The sequence below is a fragment of the Chiloscyllium punctatum genome, chromosome 15, assembly GCF_047496795.1.
Source record: "Chiloscyllium punctatum isolate Juve2018m chromosome 15, sChiPun1.3, whole genome shotgun sequence".
In the NCBI taxonomy this organism is placed as follows: domain Eukaryota; kingdom Metazoa; phylum Chordata; class Chondrichthyes; order Orectolobiformes; family Hemiscylliidae; genus Chiloscyllium; species Chiloscyllium punctatum.
Genome location: NC_092753.1, coordinates 69,499,879 through 69,516,388, shown reverse-complemented (window position 1 = coordinate 69,516,388; position 16,510 = coordinate 69,499,879). Strand labels below are relative to the sequence as shown.

Genomic DNA, 16,510 nt, shown 5'->3' with positions numbered 1-16,510 from the left:
GGCTGGGGCTGTTTTCCCTGGAGCGTCGGAGGCTGAGGGGTGACCTTATAGAGGTTTACAAAATTATGAGGGGCATGGATAGGGTAAATAGGCAAAATCTTTTTCCTGGGGTGGGGGAGTCCAGAACGAGAGGGCGTAGGTTTAGAGTGAGGGGGGAAAGATATAAAAGAGACCTAAGGGGCAACCTTTTCACACAGAGAGTGGTACGTGTATGGAATAAGCTGCCAGAGGAAGTGGTGGAGGCTGATACAATTGAATCATTTAAGAGGCATTTGGATGGGTATATGAATCGGAAAGTTTGGAGGGATATGGGCCGGGTGCTGGCAGGTGGGACTAGATTGGGTTGGGATACCTGGTCGGCATGGACCAAAGGGTCTGTTTCCGTGCTGTATATCTCTATGACTCTATGACTCTCTAATGTTCAGGGATGTGTAAGTTGGCTGCATTAGTCAGGGGAAAATATCAGAAAAATGTGATTGGGATTGGGTCTAGGTGAGTTGCTTTGCAGAGGGTCAGTGTGGGCTTGTTGAGCCGAAGGACCTGCTTCCACATTGTAGGGATTCTATGATATTGTTCATTTCATTTCACCTCCAATTGAAGACAGCACTTGGATTTCAGTGCTGTTGTTTCTATTAATGTGTGTCATTGATTATAAGGTATTTTGAGGTATTCAATGATGATGAAAAGGGCTATGTTAACATATGGAGTGTCTGTTCCCAATGCAATAATGGCCGCAGTGATCTGTCTGTGCATGCACAATCTCAGCTAGGCTGTCATGTCAGCATAACATTAAATTTTAAACTGGTTGTCAGATCCAGATCTAGAAAACAAAGTAACAATTGTAAGTAGTTTGTAAATTTATTAGGAGGTGAAGCCCCGAATACAAAGGCTGACTAATTATCAGACAATGTTGCACTGCATCTGCATACAGGCCGGACTTTTAACTGTCCTCAGAGCACCAAGTTGCAAAGAAATGTACATACTGATCATAATTGTTGATGTGCTTTCCTGGATTTACAAAAGTTAATGCGATCACTTATTGCTGTCTGGTTGCTTGTTTTCTGATTGCAATTTTTTTAGCACAACAGAAATGTTAGTTTTTACTTGATTCAGGCTCTCCTTTCACAAATACAAACTGTATGTTCCACCTTACACTGGAATTGCTTATAAAAATACAGCCATAAATGTCAGACACTTTTCTCTCACTATAGATATCTAATTTGGTGAAGTCATTGGAAGGTAAGCTTGAGCTGAAACTATAATGAATGACTGGTTAGCTTTGGCTCTTTTCTTTTACGCTCCCTCTGAAGTAGGAATGAGAGTTCAGCTGTTCCAAATCTGACAACATAGAATCAAATGTTGTGGCTTCCAACTTCATTTTAATTTAGCCTCCTCCCGTTTTCCATCCGTCTTCCTCACCTTTGTAGTTTTGCATTGCCCTCAACAGAGTTTGCTCCTAAACTATTTAATTGGAAAATATTTTTGATTTACTGATAATGGTTAATAGTTAGGAAAACGAAACAGGGATGGTTTGCTGTCTGAAAAGAAACATTCGGTTGTGCATAACAGCACTTCTGAATACAGAAAAGAAGTGAAATGGTGCAGCTTATGGAGTTCCTGGGGTTCAGTGGCAGTGTCCCTACCTCTAACTCAGGAGGATCAGGTTCAAGTCCCACTTGCTCCAGAGCGGTGTAATAACATACCTGAGCAGGCTGATCAGCAAATATCAATTTAAGGTCACTTGTGGTGCAGTGGTATTGTCCCTATCTCTAACCCAGGAAGCTCAGGTTCAAGTCTCACCTGACTGGAACAACATCTCTGAAGAGGTGAATCAGAAAATATTGAAATGCTATAGTTCAGAATATTTTGAGTACTAATGGGATTCTCTTTTAGATTGAAATTTCAAATCACAAATTGAAATATAAAAAATCCACCAAAATAATCGAGACTTCAGTTTTCTACGTAATGTAAAATCTCATTTACAGTAAGATGTGTTTAATGTTTAATTTACTGGATCAAGATTAGTCAGACCTGAATCCACCAAGATCACTCATTTGTGCTGGATATGCCCTGTCCTACTTGCTGTGTATAAGCAAAAAGATCAAAATGTTACACTTTGTTGAAGAATTGCACAAGAATTAAATTACATTTTATTTGAAAAACCTACAAACTTCTGCTTATTTATAGTAATGGATATTCCACCATCCTCTTTATTTATGTTTTCCCTAATTTACCAAATCTGCAATGTTATTGTCAATGGTTTTTAATTGTCTTACTTGTCTGGGGGTGGGGGGGAAGGCTTGACCATTACATACATTGATGATCTGGGCAATATGGGCTTCTTGATGTTGACACCACTGGTAAATGATGGGTAAATGAATAGGAAGGATTTCGAGGGATATAGGTCAAATGCTGGCAAATGGGACAAGAATAATTTAGGATATCTGATCAGCATGGATGAGTTGGACGGAAGGGTCCGTTTCTGTGCTGTACATCTCGATGTTTGGACTAAGTTTGTCATTAGATGAGGAGCTAAGTGGCCCTGATGGAATCCAAGCTCAGTGCCAGTGAGCAGATTTTCCTGGGTATAACACTATTAAAGATACTTTCTAATTTACTGATGATTGAGAGTACACTAATGGGGTGGTGACTAATCAGATTGGAGTTTTCCTGCTTTGAGTGGACAGGACACTCCAGACAATTTTCCACATTGTTGACTAGATGCCAGTGTTGTAGCTAGCAGTTTAGCTGTGACTTGGCTAGCTTGGAGCACAATTCTTCAGTCCTGTTGTTGGATTATGTGCAATATTCAATGCCTTCAATATTGTGATACTCAGGACCTAAGGAAGATGCATCATTCACTCGGCACTTCTGGCTGGAGATGAATGCCAATGCTTCAGAGTTATTTTTGTATCAACGTGCGGGATGCTCCCACTATTGAGGAATAATTCTGGAGTGTGTTAGATATTTAACTGTTTACCACCATTCATGAATGGATGGGACAGGCTACGTGGGTGCGTGTCCTTGAGGGGGTGCCGGGAAGATTGGCCGGGATACCTATAGCGATGAGAAAACTCAGTTTTAAGATCAAGTTGGAGAAGCCGAAGTTGATTTTCTTGGAGCAAAGCAGATTGAGACGAAATTTGATAGAGATCAAGGAAATTACTGACTAATTTAGAGAAAGTAGACAAAGAACAGCTTTTTTCATTCACTGACGGCACAAAGATTTATGGAAGTGGATTTAGGATTTGGGCAAGAAATGCATGAACTGTTTTACTCAGCAGGTGGAAATGACTTACAACTTGCTGTCTCAGAGGATGGTGGAAACAGAGACAATCAATAATTTTAAAATGCAATTTGGTGGGGACTTTGGGGAAATCCTTTTCCAGAGATTGAACAGAGAACAGGACTGATTGGATTGTTTTATCGGGAGCCGGCATGGACTCGATGGGTCGAATAACTTCAATATCACGGGCTACAGGAACAAGTCAGGGTTGGGAATTTTGCAGCGAGTAACTCACTTTCAGGCTCCTCAAAGTCTTTCTGCCATTCACCAGGCATAAGCCAAGCTGGAACGATCTCCACTTGAGTGCAACACCTACACGTAAGATGCTAAACATCATTCAGGACAAAGCAGTCCACTTGATCAGGACCTATTCATCATATTTAACAATCCCTCCCTCTGCCACAGTGCGCACTGTGTAATTATACAGAATGCCCTGCAGTAACTTGCCAAGACTTCAATGACAGCACCTTCCAAAGTTGTGATCTCTGTCACGTTTGAGCAGATACAAATTCAAGTCACGTACCATTCTGACTTGGAACCACATCCCTGTTCCCTCATCATCACTGGGTCAAAATCTTAGAATTTCATCTCTAAAAACACAAGTGTAATTAGGGATTGTCAATAAATGTTGGACATGACAGAAATGCCAACATCCCATGGATGTATCATCGGCAATTAACGCTCTAAGACTGAGATGTTAGTCCATTTTACAGCCACTGCTAAGACCATAATTCAGAATGTCCTAACATTCTCAGAGCACACACTATGATAGCTTGTTATTCAATTTCCAACTTTTTGCAGTAAACGTGCATCTGTTTCTTAAATTAATGAGAGCTCCCAATTGATGTACCAACAGACATTGTAAATATGGTTATGTTTCATAAGGTCAGCTTTTTAAATGATTTTCCAATGTTGGGAAGTTTCATTCTATACTTGGTGTCTTCGTTATCAGAGCTGAAAATGTGTTGCTGGAAAAGCGCAGCAGGGTCAGGCAGCATCCAAGGAGCAGGAGAATCGATGTTTCGGGCATGAGGAAGAAGGGCTCATGCCCGAAATGTCGATTCTCCTGCTCCTTGGATGCTGCCTGACCTGCTGCGCTTTTCCAGCAACACATTTTCAGCTCTGATCTCCAGCATCTGCAGTCCTCACTTTCTCCTGTCTTCATTATCATCTGAGTCAGAAAGAAAATTGGGTACACAAATATAAATAAAAGAACATTAATTGACATACCTTTGGAAATAATGTTTCTCTTCTCCAATTAAGAGATTTTTCTCATAACCTCCTTTAAAATGGTTGATACGAGCAGAGCAGGGAGGTTTCTTCGGTTTTTATCAGAACCAGGGCTCCCCAGTCCTGGGATCAGTGAAGTTACAGAGTGGCTCAGTTTGAGGCTTAAACAATACACACGGTGGTCTCTGAATCACCCTGATATTTGAAGGTACTTTTTAAATACACTCTTTCTGGCTGTTCCTCACGTAGTCTTTTAAGTACTTGGATCCCTTCACTGGGATGAACCAACAAAACAGAAACTTCGACTTTCCCTGGCCAAGATAATTTAAATTTATATAGTAAAATCCATTTTGGTTATCTATAACTGTTTCTGCTGAACCAGCTTTTAAAGCTGGGGTGTGGATCCGAGCTTGGAGATAGTCACCCCCATATCGCTTTGGGTGACCATCAAAATCATACATCTGCAGCATCACTTGTAACTGATCTCCCACATAGAAAGTCTTTACAGAATTTAAAATTACAAATTGACTGTGTGCTGGGTCGCTGCTTTTCCGAAAGGCCACAGCAGAAGTGGGTGGTTTTGGCCATTCGATCATTTTCAGAAGGAACATTTCCTCTGATCTTTCTTCCGGAGTGAAGCTGTGATTCTGGTAACCACATTGCACCAGCTTGTCTGTGGGACCAATGGAGATTCCTGGTTTCCACTTTGTGCCTCATGGTGTGATTAAATTTTGGAACTGGATGTCCCCTCCATTTGGATTCAGATCCAATCACCTGAAGTTTATCATGCTGTGAAGGGAAAAAAAGCATTTTCAATGAATATCTTTTCCATTGCCGTGTCACACATGTTAATTCCCAGCAAAACACCCTCCTTCAGTCATACGTTCATTGAGATGTACAGCATGGATACAGACCCTTTGGCCCAACTAGTCTATCCACACTTGATATCGTAAATTAATTTAGTCCCAATTGCCAGCATTTGGCCCATATTCCTCTGAACCCCTCCTGTTCATAGACCCATCCAGATGCCTTTTAAATGTTGTCATGTAAATACTATCCTTAAACAATCATCTCAAATCATTTCCAGCCCACTGATGTAAGGCTCAGTGGACGACTACTTCCTGGATTATCCCTGCTGCATTTATAGAGTCATAGAGATATATCATACGGAATAATTCAGTTCACATCACAAGATTCTTCAGAATTGTGGCATCGTAATTAGAGGGTTATATACTTCAATGAAACAGTGAGCACTGAGTAAGTTATATACCCAAACTGCAGCTCACAGCAAGAGAGAAAACAAATCATTAGAAAGTCTGTCTAATGACTTCTGAACAGAACAGTTAGTCGGGGACATTTCCAGTTTAATTCCCAGTTTGTACAGAGTTAGTCTCAGCATCTCAGCACCTGAAAGTTGGCTCAGTGGTTAGAACTGCAGCCTCGCAGCTCCCCAGAGATGGGATTCAATTCCACCCTCAGGCAACTGTCTGTATAGAGATTGTACATTCCTCCCGTGTCTAGGTGGGTTTTCTCCCATAGTCCAAAGATGTGCAGGTTAGGTGGAGTCTGTGCTAAATAGCCCATAGAATCTAGGGATGTGCAGGTTAAGTGAATTAGCCATGGGAAATGCAGGGTTACAGGGACAGTGTAGGGGTTTAGGTCTGGGTGGGATGCTCTTCAGAGAGTCAGTGTGGACTTGATGGGCTGAATCACCTGCTTTCACTTTGCAGGGATCCCATGAAATAAGTAGGGTGGCTAAAAATTATATCTGCAAAGTTGTTCAGAATATTTTCTTCAGGGAACACTAATAAATTATACTTTTCAAAATAAATACAGATTTCTTATGGCATTGAAATAAAAAACAGACAGATGACAGAAAGCTGAAGAACAGTCCTTTTGGACTCAAATGCTAACTCAGTTTCTCTCTCCACAGATGCTGCCAGACCAGATACTGCAATGACCTTGTGCTGAGTTTCTCCAGCACTTTCTGTTTTAAATTCTTATTGTATTCCTGGGAACAGCATAATGTCACCTCAGCTGAGAAACTGTTTCCTTTCTCTCTCTCGGAGAAACACAGAACACGTAAACAGTCCCTCGAAATGTTGAGGTCTCTGGACTTCAGGTGAGTTGATGCTCTGCATGATGTAGATGTACGACTCTGCATGATGTAGATACACTGAAGCCATGCTGTGTATGCTGTATGAGGCTAATGCTGTATGAGGTCAGGTGAATGTGCCGCGGTGAATTGTCACCAACCCTAGCAGACATATTGGTGTGCTTTGAAGTGCGATAAGGTGAGTGTTCAGAGAAAGTGAGGACTGCAGATGCTGGAGAGTCAGTGTTGAAAAGGGTGGCACTAGAAAAGTACAGCAGGTCAGGCAGCATCTGAGGAGCAGGAGAGTCAACATTTCGGGTATAAGCCCTTCATCAAGAATGTGAAGGACTTATGCCCGAAACATCAATCCTCCTGCTCCTGGGTTGCTGCCTGACCACCTAGCAGGTGGTGCAAGTGGTACGTCTCAAATGGAATGCTTTGTCCTGGATGGTGTTGCTTTTCTTAATTGTTATTGGAGCTGCATCCAGGCAAGTGCAGGGAATTCCATCATCCTCCTAATCTGTGCCTTGAAGATGTTGGACAAGCTTTGGTGAATCAGAAGGTGAATTATTTGCCATCAGTAACTATCATGGTACCTGTTTACACACTTGGCTTGTTAGAGAAGGCCTGATGATGCTGACCAAGTTGCTGAAAGTCACTGTTCCCTTCCCCAAAGTACGTTTGAAAACCAGCCACGACCTCCCTGAGTGAGGCTTCAGGCAAGGTGTTATAGCCCATGTCTTCCATTAACAGTTACAAGCAAGGAGCTGGGAGACTAAAAGAAAAATACAGCAGATACTGGAAATCTGAAACAAACACAGAATGCTGGAGATACTCAGCAGGTCAAGCAGCATCAATGAAAACATAAAGAGATTTAACACTTTGTGTACAGTATGATTCTTCTTCTGAAAAAGGGAGTGTACAATCTCACAGTGGGCCTCATCAAACTCAGGGGGAAGGTAGAAAGTTGGAGACAGAGTTCAAGGTGGTGAGTGTGCACTTAGGGACATGAGTGGAAAGGGACTGTTCAGGAAGGGCAAGGTAAAAGGACAAATGGAGGATCTGGGCAGGCTGCCTGATGATAAGACCGAGTTCAATGATGGGGATGTCCACAATGATCTGTATTCCCCACAATCACTTACTGTTTGTGAGAAGAGACCTGCAATTCGAAAACGCCTAAGTTAGCACCCAGGGTGGGCAGAGTCAGAGTCACTTTGACAGGCACAGGAGTGAGCTTGACTTACACTGATTGGGAAGACATTGAAGGGAGCAATCACATCGGTAGATTGCAGCCTCATAAAATGTGCATCGTATCAGACTGGGATGGGACCATTCGGCGCCGCCGATTAGCCACTGCCTTTCACCGCCGAGGACGCTTCACCACCGCCCATTGGCCGCTGAGGACAATTCACCACCACAAGTGTTTGGAACTCATTTTTATGTATAAGCCAATAAAATGATATTTATTTCATCTTTTTTTATCAATATGTACTTTGTAGTTGTATAAATAAAGGGGACTGAGAAGTATGAAAGAACAGGCGGGAGGGAAAACAATCAGTACATGTATATATTTCTGGTGGTGAATAGTCTCCAGAGGTCAAATGACCCCAGTGGAGAAACGCTGGTGGCGAACAGGCAGTGGCTAATTGGCAGCGGCGAATGTGCCGCGCCGAATCGTCACCAACCGTATCAGACATATTGGTGTGCTTTGAAATGCGATAGGGTTAGTGTTCAGAGAAAGTGAGGACTGCAGATACTGGAGAGTCAGAGTTGAAAAGGGTGGCACTGGAAAAGCACAGCAGGTCATTCGGCATCCAAGGGGAGCAGGGGAATCAACATTTTGGGTATAAGCCCTTCATCAGGAATATGACGGACTTATGCCCGAAACATTACTCCTCCTGCTCCTGGGTTGCTGCCTGACCTGCTCTGCTTTTTCGACATGGGTTAGGGTTGGGGTACAAATATTTGGGCTGCAAGTGCTGGTCACAACAATTTCCACCATATGGTTTATCTGGAAAATTGCACAGGCATCTCAACGAAGCAGAAGTTATTGCTGGTCACAACAAACACAGTATTTACGTGATCTGCAAGGGTACTGTAGGATACAGAACTGGATCCCTCTCTACATACACTGTAAGCATTATGATGTACATTACTGTATGGAATGATATCTTTCATGGTTGGTATGGGACTGAAATGGAAGGGATGAAGAATGCATGGAGCCCTCCCAATATAGAACGATGTGTTTGACACTTAGTCAGTACAGCTCCTCTGCCAAGTAAGTATCTATCACAAAGAGCCATGATAATACGGTCTAAAAGTCCTCTGTATAGAAGCGCTGCATTTCTCATTGTGTGGGAGAGTCTGGGTAGTCATTATCTGCAGGATATGCCAGCACAGGATATGTTCACTTCCTTTACTTCACAACACAACACAGTTAAATGCTCACAAGAATGATGGATCCAGCCACACGCTACCTTGTAGATGGAAGCAGAGCAGAGCACCAACAAGCTCAGGAGCAGCAACAAGATGCTATGGAGGCTGAGAGACTCCGGCACAGGACAAGGTCACAACGAGGATGTGTCAGGAGCACATAATGGCGAGGTGATGATGTCGTGCTAAGGTGAATCTAGTAATCCAGTACACCAAGCTAATGTTCTGAAGACATGGAATCAAATCCCACTGTGGCAGATGGTGAAAATAAAAATCTGGAATGGAAAGCTAATGAAGTGGGTGATCGCACAGGGCAGCATTACACTTGGCACATGGACACACAAGATGGCCCCTGAGCCATAATGGGCCGCTTGACACACAAGATGGCTGCTGGACCACAATATGGAGAGAGACAACAGAACAAACACAGATACTGCCTGGGGCCACCAGAATGCCAGCACAATGCACTCACAACCCAGTTGATTAGTTTACGCTGGGTGGGGGAGAGAATACACATGTGTAGCATATACTGCCCACTGAAGTCTCTGGGTCCAGCGAACACCTTTGACAGAAATGCTAACTGTTTGATACGGACTCAATACAAAGTGCTAAAAGCCAGGGCTGCAGTAATCGTCCTTCTCAGGAAGAGCAATTAACACCCATTACCACAACAATGGACTTTCACACAGACATGAAAACTGACAATGTCTGCGCTGAAACTGACAACGCTCGCCCTGAAATTAACAAAGGCTGTGCTGGAACTGACAATGACTGCATCGAAACGATCAACGATTCTGCAATTTTTGCAGCAAACAAACGATGTTACAGAAACAATAACCTCATCACTGACCTTTTGTATTATAAAATGTCTCAAAATATCCTGACATGTGCTCTGGGTGGAGAAAAGACTCACAGCTGACCACTGTGCAGCTGGTGTCCGTCTCTCCGCAGAGCTCCTGTATTTCCTTGTACAATAAATTCTATTATTGAACCCCGACTCTGACTCCAAGGCTGGTAATTTTCTCCACCACACTAGTAACCACAGTTGATTGTTGTAAAAACCCAATGGTTCCCTCTCCAAGGGAAGGAAATCTGCCTGACGTACTTGATCTGGCCTACTTTGATCCACAGCATCATGATGGATGCTTAACTGGGTAATTCTGGGTGGACAATAAATTCTGACCTAGCCAACAACACCCACATCCCATGAACAAAGTTTTTAAAAATCCAGTTTTATTAACTGAATTTAATGTTGCTGGTGGCTGTGGAGACAAATCAACCAAATCTCTTTAATTCAATCATGGAATGGGGGTGCTGATGCAAGGTCCGCAACAATCCATCTTCCCGACCTGATGCAGTTGATGGGTGGCACAGTGGTAATGTCACTGGGCCAATATCTAGAGGCCTATCTCTTGGCTCCGTCAAGATGTGAGAAGAAGCTGTTAAGATATGTCAAAAAACCTGATGCGAGTTGTCAAGGGTTGTCAAAGCATGTTCTGTTCACAGCTGTCAAAGTGTGTTTCTTGATCAATAAGAGTGCTTTTTTTAAATAAACTATAGTCGGCAATGTTGCACTTTTCTCCCAAGTGTTTCAGGAACAATGGGAAGGAGAGTTGGCATGGGAAGTTAAGTAGGAAAGTGTGGAAATATGGTTTGCCACCACCTGGTATGAAGGGCCAGAGGGGAATATGTTGGCAGAGGGAACATGAGGTGCCCTGGGAATGGGTAGGGGCAGATGCTGGTATAGAGGGATATATGGCGGGGTTGGAGGGGTGGGGGGGACAAAGGGATTGATGGAAGAGCATAGCGTGTCATAGAATGCATAAGGAGCAATGTACGATGTGTAGAGAGCATGAATGGGACTCGGGACATCTGTGGGGATGGGAGGGAGTGAAGAGCAAGGGCTGGGGGGTTATTTTATGTTTAATTATTTTCTCGTAATGTTTGAACAAAGTGCTGGAGACAAGCACATTTTGGAACGTAGAAGTCTCCTCCTTTTTTCTCAGGTCATCTGTCCCAACTGTCAAAAACTCTCTTCTCGGCCTGGTCCTGATTTTGCAACTTACACATGACCGACATTGTTATGGACCAGGCCAGACCTCTCAAAACATTTCAAGAAGGTAGACCAGAGCCTAACATTTCTAGTTGTTTTCAGGAGGTGTAGAGTGGATACTCTAGGTGAGAGTCAACTGATCAAACCACTTCATTTTAAACAAAACAGATTTATTTACAAGATTACTAAATGAAACATAAGGAACAGCGAACAGAATAATGAGAGAGAGAGAGAATGAGAGAGAAAGAGAGAGAAAGAGAGAGAAAGGGAGAGAGAAAGAGAGAGAGAAAGAGAGAGAAAGAAAGAGAAAGGGAAAGAGAAAGCGAGAGAAAGAGAGAGAAAGGGAAAGAGAAAGAGAGGGAAAACCAGTCTGGGCCTGCTTCTGGGTGCAGCAGCTTTTCTGTGTTACTGCTAACAAAAAAACCAAACCAGAGATAAGCTGAGCTGGGAGAGCTGACCACACCTCTTTCATTGTACATGTCTTGTTTTTAAACTTGAAAGCCTTCTGCTTGAGGCAGTATCAGTTAGCTATTATCAAATTGGCCCTTCAACCTCCAGACCTTTTGGAGTCTGTCATTTACCAACTTCTCTGAAAAAAAAAGCTTGCATAACCTCGTTAAAGGAGCAGCTTCGTTACACCTCCCCCCTTACAAAAAAAATGAACCATCAATGTCCAAAGATAGCTTCATTTTAAAACCCTTTTTTAATTTTGTTAATACTCTAAAAGACACAAATAAATTGCATTGACTGCAAACACGTAAACATACACAACTACATTCCATTTCAGTCTGTTGTACTCCTGCCACCGAATGCCTCCGTTTGTCATTTGAGTCTTGACAATGTGTCCTGCCATATGCACGATTTTCAAACTGAATATCTGTAACACCAAGCTCCATCTAAACAGTCTGGCATTTTTGTCCTTAAATTTCTCCACAAGGTTTATCATCAGTATATATGACTGTTAGCAATAAGGTCTCTGAGACAACAACTGAAATGTTGTCATGCCAACACCAAGCTTTAGGACTCCTTCTCAACCATCGAATATTTCTGCTGATCAACGTCCAACTATCTGGAGAAATACACGCTAAGTCTTTCTTTCTTCTTGTTATCTTCTTGCAACAGCACAGCACTGACACCCACATCACTTACATCGATAGCCACCTTGAATGACTTTGTGTAATTCGGTGTGGCTAATACTGGGGCAATGATTAACACACCTTACCGGCTATCGAATGTCTTTGGACAGTCTACTATCCACTGAAACTTCTTGCCTTTATTTATCAATCAGTAAGTGGAGCAGCTACACTGCTAAAATTTGGTACAAATTGTCAAGAAAATCCATTCCATCCCAGGGACTACAGCATGGGAAACTCCCCAGTTACCTTGGTTTTTGCATCCCCAGGGCCATTTGTACATGTCCAATAACATGGCCCAGGAAAGTGACTTGGGCTTTGGCAAATTCACTTTTAGCCAGGTTTATCACCAAACCTGCCTTCCAAAGTCGACTAAACAAGTCTGATAAATGTTGTAAATGTTCCTTCCATTTGTGACTACAAAATCACCAGGTCATCAATATAAACTACACAGTTGGGTAATCCAGAAATGGCCTTATTGGTGAGTCTCTGAAAAGTGGCTGGCACATTTTTCATACCAAATGTCATGACTTTAAACTGATATAGTCCATTTGGCATTACAAACGCCAAAATTGCTTTTGCTCTTTCTGACAAAGGTATCTGCCAGTATCCTCTGGACAAGTCCAACTTAGAAATATAAGTTGCTTGTCCCACAGTCACAACACAGTCTCCCAAGTGCGGAATTGGATATACATCAGTCTTTGTAATTGCATTGACTTTGCGATGGTCCACACATAAACGTTGGGTACCACCTGGTTTTGGCACCATTACTACAGGTGTGCTCCAGTTACTGTAACTCACTTCGATTATGTCATCTTGGAGCATGCGTTCAATGTCCTTTGGAACTTGTGCCAAATTTAGAGGGTAATGCTTATAAGGATGTTGCTTAATTGGAACAGTATCTCCTATATCCAGATCATGCATAATTAGGTTAGTACTTCCCAGCTTATTTCCACTTATCTCTCCATGTGATAGTAATAACTCTTCCAAGTCATTTCAATTTTCCTCAGGAAGGTAACTCAATAGTTTATCCCAAATTTTCCTCATTTTCCAATTTAATTTGAGGAATCTCCAGTTCAGAATCCTCTGAACTTGGTTACAACACAGACGGAAGAATCAGTAACACATTCTTCTTTTGGTTTCCTTCCCTGCCAAAATACCTGTTGAGCACATTCACATGACACACTCTGAGACTTCTTTCTGTCTGGAGTACATATCAAATAGTTCACCTCACTCAATTTCCTTTCAAATTGATAAGGTCCACTAAACCTTGCTTTTAAAGGTTCACCTATCACTGGAAGAAACACTAATATCTTATCCCCGATGGCAAAATTGTTGATTTCTTGGCTGCTTCCTGTTTCATTCTATGCTGTGATACTTTTACATGCTGTCTGGCCAACTCGCCAGCACTATTTAATCATTCCATAAAAATTTGACACTTTTTAAATATGGTCTCTGAACTCTGACTAACCAATTTCTCTTAAGTCATTTTTAATGGTCCTATCACTTCATGCCTGAAAACAATTTCAAATGGACTGAATTCGGTTGTTTCGTTTGGTGCATCTCTGATTGCAAAAACACAAATAGAATTCCCTTATCCCAATCATCTGGATAGTCTTGACTATAAGCCCTCAACATGGTCTTTAATGTCTGATGCCACCTTTCTAGCACTTCCTGTGATTCTGGATGGTAGAGAATAGATTTGAAGCTGTCCATAACTTCCTGGAATAATTTTGATGAGAAGTTTGACCCTTGATCAGATTGTATTTCTGTCAGTAGGCCATATCTAGTGTACAATTTAAGTAATTTATCTACAAAGAGGTGGTTTTAGCAATTTTTGGAAGATCTGGAAATAGATAAGAGTCCTGGGCCAGATGGGATTTATCCTCAGATTCTCTGGGAAGCCAGGGAGAAGATTGTAAAGCCTTTGGCTTTGATCTTTATGTCATCAGGAGTAGTGCCAGAAGACTGGAGGATAACAAATGTTGTTCCCTTATTTAAGAAAGGGAGTCAGAACAGAACACCCCTGGAAATTATAGGCCAGTGAGCTTGCCTTTGGTTGTGGGTAAGGTGTTGGAAAAGGTTATAAGAAATAGGATTTATAATCCTCTGGAAAGGAAAAATTTGATTTGGGATAGTCAGCACGGTTTTGTGAAGGGTATGTCATGCCTAACTACCCTCATTGGGCTCTTTGAGAAGGTGACCAGACAGGTGGATGAAGGTAAAGCATTTGGTGTGATGTACATGGACTTCAGTAAGGTGTTTGATAAGGTTCCACATGGTAGGCTATTGCACAAAATACAGAGTTTCGGGATTGAAGGTGATTCACTGGTTTGGATCAGAAATTGGTTAGCTGAAAGAAGACAGAGGGTGAGGGTTGATGGGAAATGTTTATCCTGGAGCTCAGTTACCAGTGGTGTGCCACAAGGATCTGTTTTGGGCCATTGCTGTTTGTCATTTTTATAAATGATCTGGTTGTGGGTGGAGAAGGATAGATTAGTAAATTTGCAGATGACACCAAGGATAGTGCTGAAAGATGTTGTGGGTTACAGAGGGACATAGCTGGGTTGAGAAGTGGCAAATGGAGTTTAATGCGAAAAAGTGTGAGGTAATTCACTTCAGAAGAAGTAACAGGAATGCAGAGTACTGGGCTAATGGTAAAATCCTTGGCACTGTAGATGAACAGAGAGATCTCAGTGTCTGGGTGCATAATTCACTGAAAGTTGCCACTGATGTTGATCGGGTTGTTAAGAAGACGTATGGTGTGTTGGCATTTATTGGTAGGGGATTGGGTTTTGGAGCCACAAGGTCATGCTTCAGCTGTACAAGACAGTGGTAAGGCCACACCTGGAATACAGTTCTGGTCACCGTATTATAGGAAGGATGTGGAAGCTTTGGAAAGCATTCAGAGGAGATTTACTAGGATGTTGCCTGGTATCGAAGGAAGGTCTTAGGAATGGCTGAGAGAACTGAGGCTGTTTTTGCTGGAGAAAAGAAGGTTGAGAGGTGACTTAAATCGAGACATATAAGATAATCAGAGGATTAGATAGGGTGGGCAGTGTGAGCCTTTTTCCTCGGATGGTGAAGGCTAACACGAGGGGACATATTTTTAAATTGAGGGGTGATAGATTTAGGATAGATATCAGGGGTAGTTTCTTTACTCAGAGAATAGTAGGGGTATGGAACAGCCTGCCTGCAGCAGTAGTAGACTCGCTGACGTTAAGGGCATTTAAATGGGCATTGGACATACATATGAATAATAATGGAACAGTGGAGGTTAGATGGGCATCACATTAATTTCACAGGTCAGCGCAACATCGAGGGCTGAAGGTCGTGTACTGCGCTATAACATTCCATGTTCTATGTTCTAATCCTTTTAGCTGTGATATTGCATAATGGGATGGCATCTGGAAATCCAGGTGACAGATCTATTAATATTAACAAATACTGATTCCCACTTTTTGTTTGAGGTAGGGTACCTATGCTATCAAATAAGACACTTGTAAAAGGTTCCTCAAATGCAGGAATAGGTAGTTCAGGAGAAGGATAGAAAAGTAAGTAAATATTGAGCTCTGGATCTCAGAGCTCATTGGATGCCCTGCCCATGAGCCCAAAGATTTGCAACTCGAGAATCAGACAATATGACTTGGAAACTCAGTGAACACAATTCATTTATAGTCATTCCTCCTCATGATCGAGAGGTCCACTGCAGAGAACCCCCACGAATGATGAAATTCGCAAGTGCGGAGCCCATTCAAAAGACGGGTTAAAATGGGTTAAAAATCATGAATGTGTGAGTTTTGCCTGCAGATGTTGAATTTTGTTGTTATTCACTCTTTGCCACAAATAGGAGAATTTGCAAGTAGTTATCTAGCAGATACAGAGGATTTAGTGTACTTTCAAAATGTTGATTACTCCATTCTACATACCTTGAGAAAATATAAATTCAGAATCAGCAGCAACAGAGCTATCAACATTAGCAATGTGAAATGGCACTGACGTGTTGAGAAAGGAAGAATGGTATTTTTTGTGTCTTGTTCATCCATAAATGAAAGGTCAATGTGCACTCGTACTGTGTAAATCTGCAGCAAAGAAAACCTTAATTTAATGTAAACATCTGTCATTGGGAAAACATTAAGAGTCTATTATAAAAGGAGGAATATAACAGAACATTTAGAAGTACATCATATAATCAAGCAGAGTCAGCATGGCTTCATGGAGCGGAAAGTATTCCTGATTAATTTGTTGGAATTCTTTGAGGAGGTACCACACAGGCAAGA

At 42.0% G+C, this 16,510-nt stretch overlaps 1 pseudogene; it reads right to left on the bottom strand.

The window, feature by feature from the left end:
* Window positions 1-789: 789 nt before the first annotated feature.
* LOC140485860 (NXPE family member 3-like) lies at window positions 790-16,276 on the bottom strand (annotated as a pseudogene).
* Window positions 16,277-16,510: the final 234 nt, after the last annotated feature.